General features: G+C 30.7%; 1 long non-coding RNA gene across 2 annotated transcripts; it reads right to left on the bottom strand.

Moving 5' to 3' along the window:
- Nucleotides 1–1,417: 1,417 nt before the first annotated feature.
- LOC146950344 (uncharacterized) lies at nt 1,418–5,091 on the bottom strand. Of its 2 annotated transcripts, XR_015027505.1 has the most exons (3): nt 4,133–5,091; nt 3,828–4,012; nt 1,418–2,877 (listed from the first exon to the last, which is right to left on the bottom strand). It is a non-coding gene; the product is annotated as an uncharacterized LOC146950344 (long non-coding RNA). The 2 variants fall into 2 exon arrangements; XR_015027504.1 differs by having other exon boundaries at nt 3,828–5,091.
- Nucleotides 5,092–12,551: the final 7,460 nt, after the last annotated feature.

Genomic DNA, 12,551 nt, shown 5'->3' with positions numbered 1-12,551 from the left:
CAACTCAAGCCATGCCATGACAGTTCCCAACCACAGCTGGAACTGCCCTCGAACTCCTTGCACAATCAGCCTATCATCCAACCTCTTGCAATTGTCGATTGGAAGGAATCTGTTGCAGAAAATGGAGTCTCTGTCTTGGTGCAATGGAGCGGCCTTTTCCCAGAAGATGCAACGTGGGAACCTTTAGCAAACATCCTTGCTGCCTATCCAAACCTTCACCTTGAGGACAAGTTGTTTGTGCAAGGAGTGGAGGATGTTATGAATCCTGAACAACTGGACCAAGATATGGATGATGAAGACCCAGCTGATGAAGACATCATGGTCCAGGCCTCTCAGATAAGGCCCAAACGCAACAAGACCAGGCCCAATTATTTGAAAGACTATGTGGTGCCTATCAGGAAGTAGTTTGAATTACCTTGCCTAGTCACAATAATACTAGAATGTTCTTATTGCTCTACAGCTGTCCAAATTCTCTAGTCCTTTAGTTGATAGCTACCTACAGCTGTCCTAGTACTAGATAGAGTAGTTATCTTATATGTAAGAAACATTTTATTGAATAAAGGCAGGAAATAATTGAATCACTCATTGAGTCTACTCCACTCACGGAGCATATCTTATCTGTCTTTTCATTTCCATTCTGTTTATTCCTTTTCTTGTTAGAGTACCTTACATTTACCCCCTGTAAAATATTTTTGTTTTGATTTACCCCCCCTAATAGGTCATTCAAAAACCAATTTTTTTTATTTTTTTCTTCAGAAATTCTGGTTTTTGAATGACCTATTTGGGGGTAAATCAAAACAAAAATATTTTACAGGGGGTAAATCAAAAAAAATATTTTACAGGGTGTAAAACCGAAAATGACTTATATTACAGGGGGTAAAGCACCATCAACCCTAGAATCATTAATGCTTTAGCGAAAGATTCTCCATAATATGCTAGCTCCCATGTGTTCCTTAATGTACCATCATATATTTCTCCTATGATTGATAATGAAATGCAATGAGTCTTTTACTTTCAAAAGGATAATTTTGTCATTTGTAAATAAATATAAGGATAATTATGTCAATATAATTAAAATTGTTTAGCCCGTCTCTCTTTCCCGCCCCTCAAAAAAACTTCAATTTTCACTACAAGAAACATTGCAGTTTGCCAGGGGCGGATTCCCTGGGACAGCAGCAAAAAGCCTTGTGAAAATGACGTTTTCCAGGGGCTGAATCCTTAGGAAAAACGCTCATCGCAAAATAAATAAGGTTTAGGGGAGTAATAAATAAGTTTATGACGGAATTTGCCCCCCCCCCCCCCCCCCCCCCCCCCCCCCCCCACATTCTAAAACTTGAATCAAACACATAAAAAATTTAAAATGCTTTTTCCCCCCTCCAAAAACCTCAAATCAAACAAACCCTTATTCTCTCTCCTCTTTCGCTTTAAAATTTAATCTAATATGTGAGATTATCTTTCTCCATTAATATATTTTTCATCTCTCTATTTATCGTTGTGTCTCTTACAAAAATACGAAATAAATATGTGTCAATGATAAATATATATATACAGACACACACACATGACATAAAAAATCGTACCCGCCATTATAAGCACATAAAATCCGCAAACAAATGTGGTGAAAAGGATGGGTTAGACCGAGTTTTATCATAATTTTTTTAACTTATCGACTTTATGTATTTGTTTGTGCTTATTAGAGGTGTACAAATGATGGGTTAGGCCGAGTTTTATGTGACCCAAACCCGATCCAAACATTTAGCTCGGGAATTTTTTTGGTTATTTCTTTTTGTACCCTGTGTCTTTCACGCATCTTATTTTTAAAAATCCAATAAAGCCAATGCAATTTTTTTTGGATTTTTCTGAAAATATGAAAAATTAAAATAAAAAAATAAAAGGGATCCAAACGATGGACTTTTGGATTTTGAGGGGTGGATCCCCCAAGAAGTCCTTTCTAAGGAAGTCTTGATCCATGAATTTTTTCTGATTTTTTGAGCAAGTTTCAGAGCAATCCGATCTAATAGACTGAAAATCGAATTTTCGACTAGGACTCGACGGGAACAACTAACAATGACCTAAAACATAAGGAGGGATAATTCTTAAATTGACTATCCCTATTACAAATAGGCTCAGTCTCTGTGCTGATGCAGTTCAGATTATATAATCATAATATGTTTTACCTGAAATCTTGGCACAAGAAATAAAAAAAAAAGCGCCCCGTTATATTGGGTTTTTGAATTGTATAATCCAAATAGGTGAAAAACTCATTTTCCATCCAAAAAACAGGGTGAGAAGACCATAGAGTAGAAAAAGCAATATCCAAATTTTTTAGACCTTAATACGACCATAAACCTGATAAACTACGAGCCCAATAAGGATGGGCCGCTACCAAGACAACAATTTCGGCCCAAGACAAATCACCAATCCAGGAACATTTTTTTAAAAAGAATTAATCAACATTTTTTTAATAACAGAACAACATCAATATTAATTTAAGTAGTTGTATAATGTTCCGGTAGCTACAATTCCATCCCCAAGAAACACAAATAGTCATCATGCTCATGTACTTATATAATTCTAGGAATCAAAGATGATCTTAATGTTCCAGTAGAATAATCCAAGATTAAAATTAAAATCCAACAAATATGGTGTAAATATTTAATGTATTTTTGCATATAAAATTAAGAGAATCCCATACCTCTCTTACTAGTTGCCGTAGAAATTAATGCAAACCCAAAGAAAAGCAATGAGTACTTAGCTTGCTAGCTTCTCATGAAAACGAAGGATTCCCTCCCTTCATTCATTAATACCGTGGTACTGTCGGGTCCCCTCTCTACTACTCAGTCTCTCTCATCCAGTACATCAAAATGGACGAATATCCTAGCCAAGTAGCCATAATATTTGATGGGATACATCAAAATTATTTTGACTTATACTTTGGATTCAGATTTATTACAGTTAATAATCACTTAACTAGAATCACTGAATGAAAATCAAATCACGTCTATACATTTTCAGAATCTCCTCAACAAAGGTTTTAAACATGAACTCAGATTTGTTAGATATTATTATCATCTAATGATTTCAATCAAAATACTCGCTATATTGTGATAGCTTAGAAATATATAAGTGTAATTTCATATTATATATATATATATATATATATATATATATATATATATATATATATATATATATATATATATATATATATATATGTGACAGCTTAACAATAACTAGCTAACCAATTAAAATACGGGAAATGCTAACAAAATATTATCTAAAAAAATTAAATAAAATTAAAATATTGCATATCATATGAACATATAATAACCACAAGTGCAGTCTTGATTCTCTAGCTATATCCTTACCCTGCAGGCTATATTTATTTATAGAAATATTTCTATTTATGTATACATATATCATCAGAGAATACAATATTATAATTGATTGACCCCAATTCTACCTACTGCCAACTTTTATATTCTTCAAAAAAAATACTTTTATATGTATTGCATTTTCGTCATATAATTAAGCTAGCTAGTTATATAATCTACCACTCGAAAGCTGCAGAAGTCTGGATTATAATTTTCACGGACATATACATATAACTTTACATATATATTAGATAGATTTATACTCATCTACGTGATGAGGAGACATAAACGAAGATGTTTATTTATTTTTCTGCAGAAATAAAGAGGATGAATATTGTAATATAATTATATTTGCATCTATATGAGAACCAGTAACAGAAAAAGAAAAAAGAAATAAAAATCTCTCAAAAAAAATAATAATAACAAACTAGCACAATTAATATACATGCATACCTTGATTGTGGTGTTAATCTGATGAGATTGGTAAATTTGGAGATGGAAACAAGATATTGACGCGGCTCAATCAAACTACATGGCTGATATGATGCATTTTTATAGCCATGTATTCAAATTGAGGCGCGGCAATACCTTGCTTGCTTTCTTCATCACTGATTACTCTTCAATCTTCATCCTCAATCCTAATTCACATAAATTAATTAATTAAAGAAAAAGAAAAGAAAAAGAGCACAACAAATTAAAGGAGTACTACATATGTTACAGAAGAAGAATTCACCAGCATATAATATATAGTTCCATACCTGAATTTCTCCTTGCTAAGATATATATACTATCACCATGTCTCTTTCTATTTTGCAAAATTTGGAGCCTATGAAGAAACATAGTGGAATAATAAAACCGGCTAGTGCTACTGTATGTATGTTTGACCAATGACCATTTTCCCACGAATATGCAACTATAAATTAATTTATTAATTTTTCTCAATTTCAAAAAATGCTTTTAAAAATAAGTAGCCAAGTGTGTGTGTGAAATTACCTTCCTCTTACGGCGACAATATATATGTAATCGTGAATCAAAAATTTCGAAACTAGCTTGCAAATCACAACAAAATATTGCCTCGAATGAATTAAGAAACAAAGGTTGTTATTGGAAATTCATGTGCATGGATGCCTTCAATGAGGCGAAATATAGGGTCTTTTGATAGAGACTGAATGTCCATTGCTTTGGTACCTTACATTCATATATATTAATTAAGTTGTTATGACTTGCACCAACCATTCTGGACCACTAGATTGCGACGGCTAGACAAACAATGCCTCATTACATTTTAAATAGGATTGTGTAAAAATTATATTTGTAAAATTATTGTTGGGAAATACCAGCATAATTTTTCTCCTATGTGAACTTAAAATTGGCAGTAAGCGGAAGAAAGAAAGAAAAAAAGAGAGAATAGAGTAGTAAAACCATTCCAAGAATTTTAAAGTAGAAAACCCTTTTGATGTGAAAGGGATAAATCATGAGATTTAGTTCAAGAAAATATATAAAATATCTTTTTTCACCAAAAAAAAAATATATAAAATATCTTCAATAAAAAAGTAGGAATACGGTCTCGCTTGATATACAAGAGGATATCTTTCAATCTCACTCGACTTAGATGGAACACAATATATCTCTCAACTCTCACTAAACTATGATAGAAGCAATACTCTATTTCTCTCAAAGAGGTTGCTAAAACTCTATTTTTCTATATCACCCTTGGATTGTTTCTCTTGGATGGGAATGATGAAACTCCTCACAAATTGTCCTATTTATAGGAAAAGAAAGTGGCTTAGAACTTCAAGAGAGATGGTGGAAATTTGTAGTGTAAAGGTTCAAAGAAGAAATTCAAAGACCTTGGAATGTCCATACTCCTTTTTTTGATTTTTTTTTATTGGTGAATGTTAGTATATTAATTGTTATGTTAGTATTTTTTTCTTTGCTAAAAATTAAACATTGAACCTTTATAACTTAACCAAATGAGTTATCAATCCCTCAACTCATTTTTTATGTGTTGGAAATAATGTCATGCTTGGATCCTCTCCATTGAAAATTTTCTCAAGTTTTCTCCATTTTCAATCTCCACCATTAAAATACAACAATCACTTTTCATTATAATTTAATTCTCACTTTCTCTCTCATGTTTAATGGTTGAGATTTCACTTGAGAAAACATGAGAGAATTTTCAATGGAGAGAATCCTAATCCTGATTTGACTATAGTGAAGAACCTATTAATAATAGGTATTTTTACTAATAAATTATTCATAAATTGGTTTAACTAAAAAATTTAGTTCTATAATATAGGCTAAAATTCCTTCAAAAAATATATACGCTATTTTTTGATTTGTCGGTGCAAAGCAATAATTTAATTTTAGTGTACTGTCACTATAACTTTTTTACAAGGTCAACAAATGATATTTACTTTTGTGTGTTACCTTCAATGGTTTGATTGCTTGAAGCACAGTAAAATCATCTTTGACCCAAGTTGATTTTTTTGTAAAGTATATTTATCCATATTAAAATTACTGTCAAAACCAACGGGTGATAAGGATTTAGTTGATTCCAAATGAGTAGAAGGATCTAACCAAGTGATATTTTTTTTTTTTTGAGAGAAACCAAGTGATATTTTTTCAACAACGTAGTATATGAAAGGGTAAAGATAAACAAAAAAATGTAAGGTAGGAAAGAAATAATAATAAAATCCAAGACATACCACAAAATATTATGGTTCTTGATAAGATTCAAATTAGGTTAAAAGAAGAACTCTAGAGAGCATTTCTCTCTAATCTCACACAAAGTGTTTTCTTTCTTTCAAAGTTACTTGATGTTATACAAAGGAAAGACATATAGTCTTAACACTAAATAACATATATGGTGCCTTAGATGTACACAACTAATGATATGGTACCTTAGTTATCAAGTGTTTAGAAGGACACACACAAGCCAAACTTTGTTTGAAGGACACACAAGCCAAACTTAATTCATAATTAAAAGTATGATTAGTAGACCCCAAAATCAAAAATAAGTCTTAAACTAATTCAATAATGACGACGTTAGTATGATGTGGACCAATCTTGTCATATGCCTTAAGGTTAAGAAATTTAACAACTTGTTACTCCAATTGTGCCTTTAGCTTCCTAGCATTGCCTCTAGTGAACGACATTTTCACTCCTAACTCTTGAAGCTCATTAGCCTTCATGTAGGGTAGATCCTCGTCGACGGGAATTGGATCTACCAGACAACTCTAACAGAAAAATGTAATTTAAATCTCAGTTGAGAGAAGTGTCAACATTTAACATTCAACATTGCCTTGAATAGAAACAAAGAAAAATAATTATTCTCGATAATATATGTTCATATATTAATTTTAGTATCTCAAATAAGGATTGATAATTTTCTAACATAGACTAAATACCACAATTTAGAGCAGTCTAGTGGAGATCTTTATCTTTAAAAGTAACATACTTACCGTTATAGTTACTGATATCATAAGAGAGAAGAAATTTACATTTTCAATCGTAAAACAAATAAGGATATTTTTGTAAAGAAATCATTAATGTGTATGAAATTTTGTAAAGCGTCTTATATTAAGGGATAAGGAAAAAAAATCAAAATGTTAACTAGAGACACATGTATTTTAAGTTCAAAATTCTATGTAATGTTATCAATATTTTGAAATATGTTTTATTCATCTAAAAGTGTAGTAATAATGAAGAAAATAGACTAAACTTCCAAGTCTTGTGGCTGTAAAGTCAATCAAGATACTCTAAAGTCGACCTAGAGCTCTCAAAGTTCTATTCTTTGTAATATCAAAAAATGTTTAATTTGGTCAACACCACCTTCACACCACAATTGATAGTGATTATGTCATTTTGATTGAAAATTAAACTTTGTTAAAATATAAGAAAATTACTTCCAGACGTAGGTTTGAATCTTGGTTGGAAAAAATATCACTATTTAATATCGGGTACTCTTTAAATATAATTACAAGGCGTTCAAAATGCGCGTGCGCGAAATATGTTACGTTTTTTTTTTTGACGTTAATATGTTATGTACTTTTATATCTTCGAATGTTTTTGGTTTTTATAAATATGATAAAAATGAACCTAAAGAGAGTAATATAAGTCTGCCCTAAGAATATTATTATGCCCTACGAATTTATAAAGAATATTAAAATATCAAATTAAGACTATTGATAGAATATAAATAAGTGAGATTTTGCAATGAAAATGTTAATTAAATTATTTTCCACCATAATCAGAGTAAGTAAATTCATTTATTTTTGTAGTTGGAGTGTCACAAACCGACCAAAAGTCCAAAACTATATGGAGACCCGCAATTTTATAATAATTTTTTTATGAAGTCACAAGTATATTTTTCAGTCCCTTTCAAAATAAAAAGTATATGTTTCAGTCAAAAAAATAGTATGTGTGGGGTGGCACCTACCCACCTAACTGGCTGAAATATTAATCTTAACTTCGATTTTGGATGCAGCTTGTTTGGATGTGTGATCGTCTGGAGGGTGGCATTTAGGGTGGGTATAAGGAATACTTTCCCACCATAGGAAAGTTGATTTTTACGGTTTGATTTGAGAGAAACACTTCTTTTAGCATGGTCACTCAACATCAGATCTATCCATCTTTATACCATATATTTTTTCCAATATCTTCAATCCCCATTCTCTTCCCTTCTTTACCACCAGAAAAATAAAAATCATCATTCTCATGTCCATGAGTTCAAAATCTCAGAAAATTTCCATGAAAAAATTACTGGGTTTGATTTTAAAGATTATTGGTTTTGATTCCTTTTTTTTCTTTTTCGGAAGGACATATTTGATTCCTTCTTCTTAATCATCTACTTTGTTATTTAATTAAATGAAATCAATAAATTATTTATTTACTAAACCTAAATTAAAAAAAAAATACCAGAATAGCATAATTGAATACCATAAAAGCATAATTGATTTTACCAAGAATGATATGCTGCAAATTACAATGAACAAGAGTGTCTTCATTTTCCAACTTCAAATCAACACCACAACAACAAGAAGAAGAATAAGAAAAAATAAAAAATAAGATCAACAACACCACGCCTATAGATCTGGATACCAATGAAATATAGTTTGCGTTGGGCATCACATTTTCATGGCTGATTGTTATGCCATTACTCTAGTGGAGGTGTGAGTGAAAATCTAGAGATCTAGAAAAATAAGTACTTGAGGAGGAGGTTGAAGACAAAGTGATAGAGAATGGAAAAAATTATAGTGTAAGCAGACTATGATAAAACCAGTGTTCCTCTCTAATCAAACCATAAAAATAAACTTTTCTATGGTGGGAAAGTATTCCTTTTACCCACCCTAAATGCCACCCGTCTGGAGAGGTTAGTAGCTATCCCTTTCATGTTTGACAAAGTTTTGTGGTTGTGTTCTTCATTTTATTAATTGCTGATCTACTATACTCCCTCCGGTCTTAAATGTAAGAAAATTTTCACTTTTTAGGTTCATTCAATAATTGATGTATGTGGTCCATATTATAGACACATACATCAATTATTGAATAAACCTAAAAAGTGAAAATTTTCTTACATTTGAGACCGGAGGGAGTATAGATAGAGTGGGTGACTTTTTCTTACATCATAACTTTTGCAAAACCGACTAAATAAAAAATGTGTTGGTTAATGTGTGCATTGTTTCCTAAAAACAGTGAGTTTGACTCTTTACACCTCATTGTCAAATTTGACCTCAAAATCATGAAATATGTTGAGTTTAAGTTAAAAACTTCGAAATAGTATTAATTTGTACTGTAGAGTTTAAGGACAGATTATATATAGATTTTTTCAAAGCAAGATTATATAGATTATAGAAACAGAATTGGTTCTATAAAAGTTTGACATCTGAATTAGACATATGCGTATCATGTTTTAACTTGTCCCTTTATTGCAATTAGGCATCAGAACGAGACTCGCATATGTGAGAATCTGCCTGAACTATCTATGACTTCCATAAAGAAAATTTACGAGATGTTTGGAAAAAGTAATCCTTAGTTTTTCAAGTGCGTTTGTTTTGGATTTAAAAAAAAAAAACTATTTTCTTTATTTAAAAAACCACTTTTGTCATTTTTAAGTGTTTGTTTAGGATTTTTATAAAAATTATTTTATCAAAAATATTCTATTTTGACTCAAATGAAAATTTATTAGGATTAGCTTTTTCAAAAAACAAGGAGATAATGCATTTTTTTAACGGCAATGAGCTAACACATGAACTATTTAAAAATTATTTTTTAATATTATTTTTTTGGATAGCAAACAAATAGAAACGATTTCAGATTTTTTTAAAATCACTAAATTATTTTAATGCATAACTATTTAGTATTTTTTAAAGCTGAAACAAATACACCCTTCATTTTAAAGACAAAATAATTTTTATTTGATAAAATGATTTTTTTTATAAATATCACAAACAAACACATTCCAATTATGTTCAGATTTTTTTCTATACTAAAAACCGAGGGCGAAGTTGACGTATTGATTCTATGTGTGCGAGGAGGGTACTTTCTAGAGTGTGAGCCGCTAATTGTGATTATTCAAGGGGTGGAGGGTCAATGATGAATGACTAATTCCAACATGGCCGAAGCTAATCAAGCACGACATGTTACAGCAAAGACACACCCTTTTCATGGTGACTAAAATGTAATTTATATATATGTCCATATACATGTACACATATACATAATATGCTTCTTTCTTTCAAAAAAAAAAAATGCTCCTCTAAAAAAAAAAGTCTCTATGGTGTTGCTGTGGGCGGTGGTTTCACAAAAATTTTGTGATTGAATGGATGTATTGGAATGGAAATGCATATTAGGGATGTTTTTCAAGAAGAATTGGGTGATAATTAAACTATGGAGTGGTTTAAAATTGGTTTAATTATTCTACAGGTCTTTAAACCATTTCAATTTTAAAAAGGAAAATGCTAGATATCAAGAATGGATTTTCTTGATGAATTAAAGAATGACATAGCAGAATAATCACCCTTAGATTTTAATCTTATTTATTAAAGTTTCATAAAAAAAATATATATAACACCCACCACCCCATGATTTCCGGCCAGGCTGAGATTTTATTGGCTAACATTAATTTCGGGACAATTTCTTGATAAAATCTTTCTTGATAAATAGCATTGCTCTTTTTAAAATAAGTTTATAAACTAAAAAAAATTATAATTAGGTCCTTAAACTAATATAATTTGGTTTGCTTGTGTCCGGGTGATATGGAAGGAACGGAATACTCGTGTCTTTCTAAATGCAACTTCATATCCTTCTGTCCTCATCGAGAAAGTTAAGCTAAATTCTTATTTGTGGCTGAAATCAAAACATGCATCTTTTATTTACGATTATCATGATTGGTGGAAACATCTGCTCCTTTGTATGGGTGTCCACGTGTAATTTATTTTTGACTGTTTTTTATGGTGCTTTTGTCTTTTCAACAACTTGACATTGTAATTTATGTCGGTGTTTTCATTTTTTGCATGTCTTGTGCGGGGTGAAATGTCGTTGTTATTAATGCATCTCATTTTAGTTTGTTCAATATGTGTGTGTGCGTCCCAAAAATACAAGGAGACATCGCGATAGGTTTACCGTTCAAATGAATTGAATATCAAATCTTAATCCAAAATCTTAAAACATTTTATATATGGAACTTTTGCCTTAGTACCCGTTTGGAATCACGGTGAAAATCACACCCACCGCTGTTTTGGCTAACACTCCAAATTGGAGCTTCTACTTTTTCACGTTTTTTAAGCATTGGGAAGCATGAATAATGCATTGGGACGCGATTTCCAGCTTCCAAACACGTTTCCATACACACGCTTAGATTTTTCATCATCTACTTTTCCAATGTGAGATTCAAACGCACACTTGACACCAAAAACTAAAAAGACCTTTATTGAAAAATATAAAAGAATATGAGAAAAAATTGTCCTCCAAGCATTTTTCCTTCTACACTAAAGTCGCTACTTTAATAAAAAAAAAGTTTAATATTGAATGGTTCTCTGTATGTAATCTTTCTCTATATATGGCAATGCCACTATTTAACTAACCTACTAGCTTCTTTAACAACTTTCAACTACTCTACATATACTCTTTAACCAACCAACCAATTAACTAATTGTTCTAACATTTCATAACTACTCTAATTTCCCCCCTTTTTCTATACTCTAACAAGGGTTACTGCTCTTACATATCATTCATTTAACCTATTTATGATATGATGATACTAATCACTCACACTCGGATTCTAATAATTGTTGGGTTAACCTTTTTATTTTATTTTATAAATATTGGTGGGTAAACTAATGAAAGTCAAAATAACCAAAAATAAACTATGAGCAATTTTCCATCCATACCCAATTCCAGCCACAGCAACAAAAAAGTGACTTTTCTTTTATAATAATCAATTGCATTTTAATTAAGCTAATCAATTGGATTTGCATTTGAATCTCACGTATGAATTTTCATTTTTATAATAATAATTATTAAATTAATAATAGGGTTAATTATGTTTTTGGTCCCTACAAAATTGCGACATTGTAAGTTTAGTCCTTACTTAATTTTAATAGCATTTTTAATCCCTACAAAAAAAAATTACTTATAATTTTAGTCCCTGCTAAAATAAATTTTGTTTAATTATCATTAAACTCTTAAATTTTTTAACGATTCTTTTTATACAAGTTTAGAACACTATGAAAGGTTCATTTACTAAAATCTATAATTTTTTAACATGAAATAAATTAAATATGAATTTTTTAAAACGACAAAAGTTTAAGATATAAGTAACCAAAATATGGACGTAGAAATCAAATTTTTGCGATATTTTTTTCGGAGGACCTTTTAATAATTTTCTTAACACGCCTGTAAAAAATTGTTGAAAAACTTAAGAGTTTAAGCATAAATTAAACAAATTTGGATTGAGTAAGGACTAATATTGAGTGTAGAAATTTTTTGTAGGGATTAAAAATGCTATTAAAATTAAGTAAGGACTAAACTTACAAGGTCGCAATTTTATAGGGACCAAAAACATAATTAACCCTTAATAATATTATCATTTTTATTCTGGTCATGGTTTCTCAGTTTCAAAGAGTGACGTAGCAAAAACACACTATGAAAGAGTTTTCTTTTCCCAAAATAACC

Source organism: Medicago sativa, chromosome 2, assembly GCF_051527215.1.
Source record: "Medicago sativa cultivar Bolivia chromosome 2, Bolivia_mono, whole genome shotgun sequence".
NCBI lineage: Eukaryota > Viridiplantae > Streptophyta > Magnoliopsida > Fabales > Fabaceae > Medicago > Medicago sativa.
The sequence above is the reverse complement of the archived record's forward strand: the minus strand, read 5'-3'. Positions and strand labels throughout refer to the sequence as shown.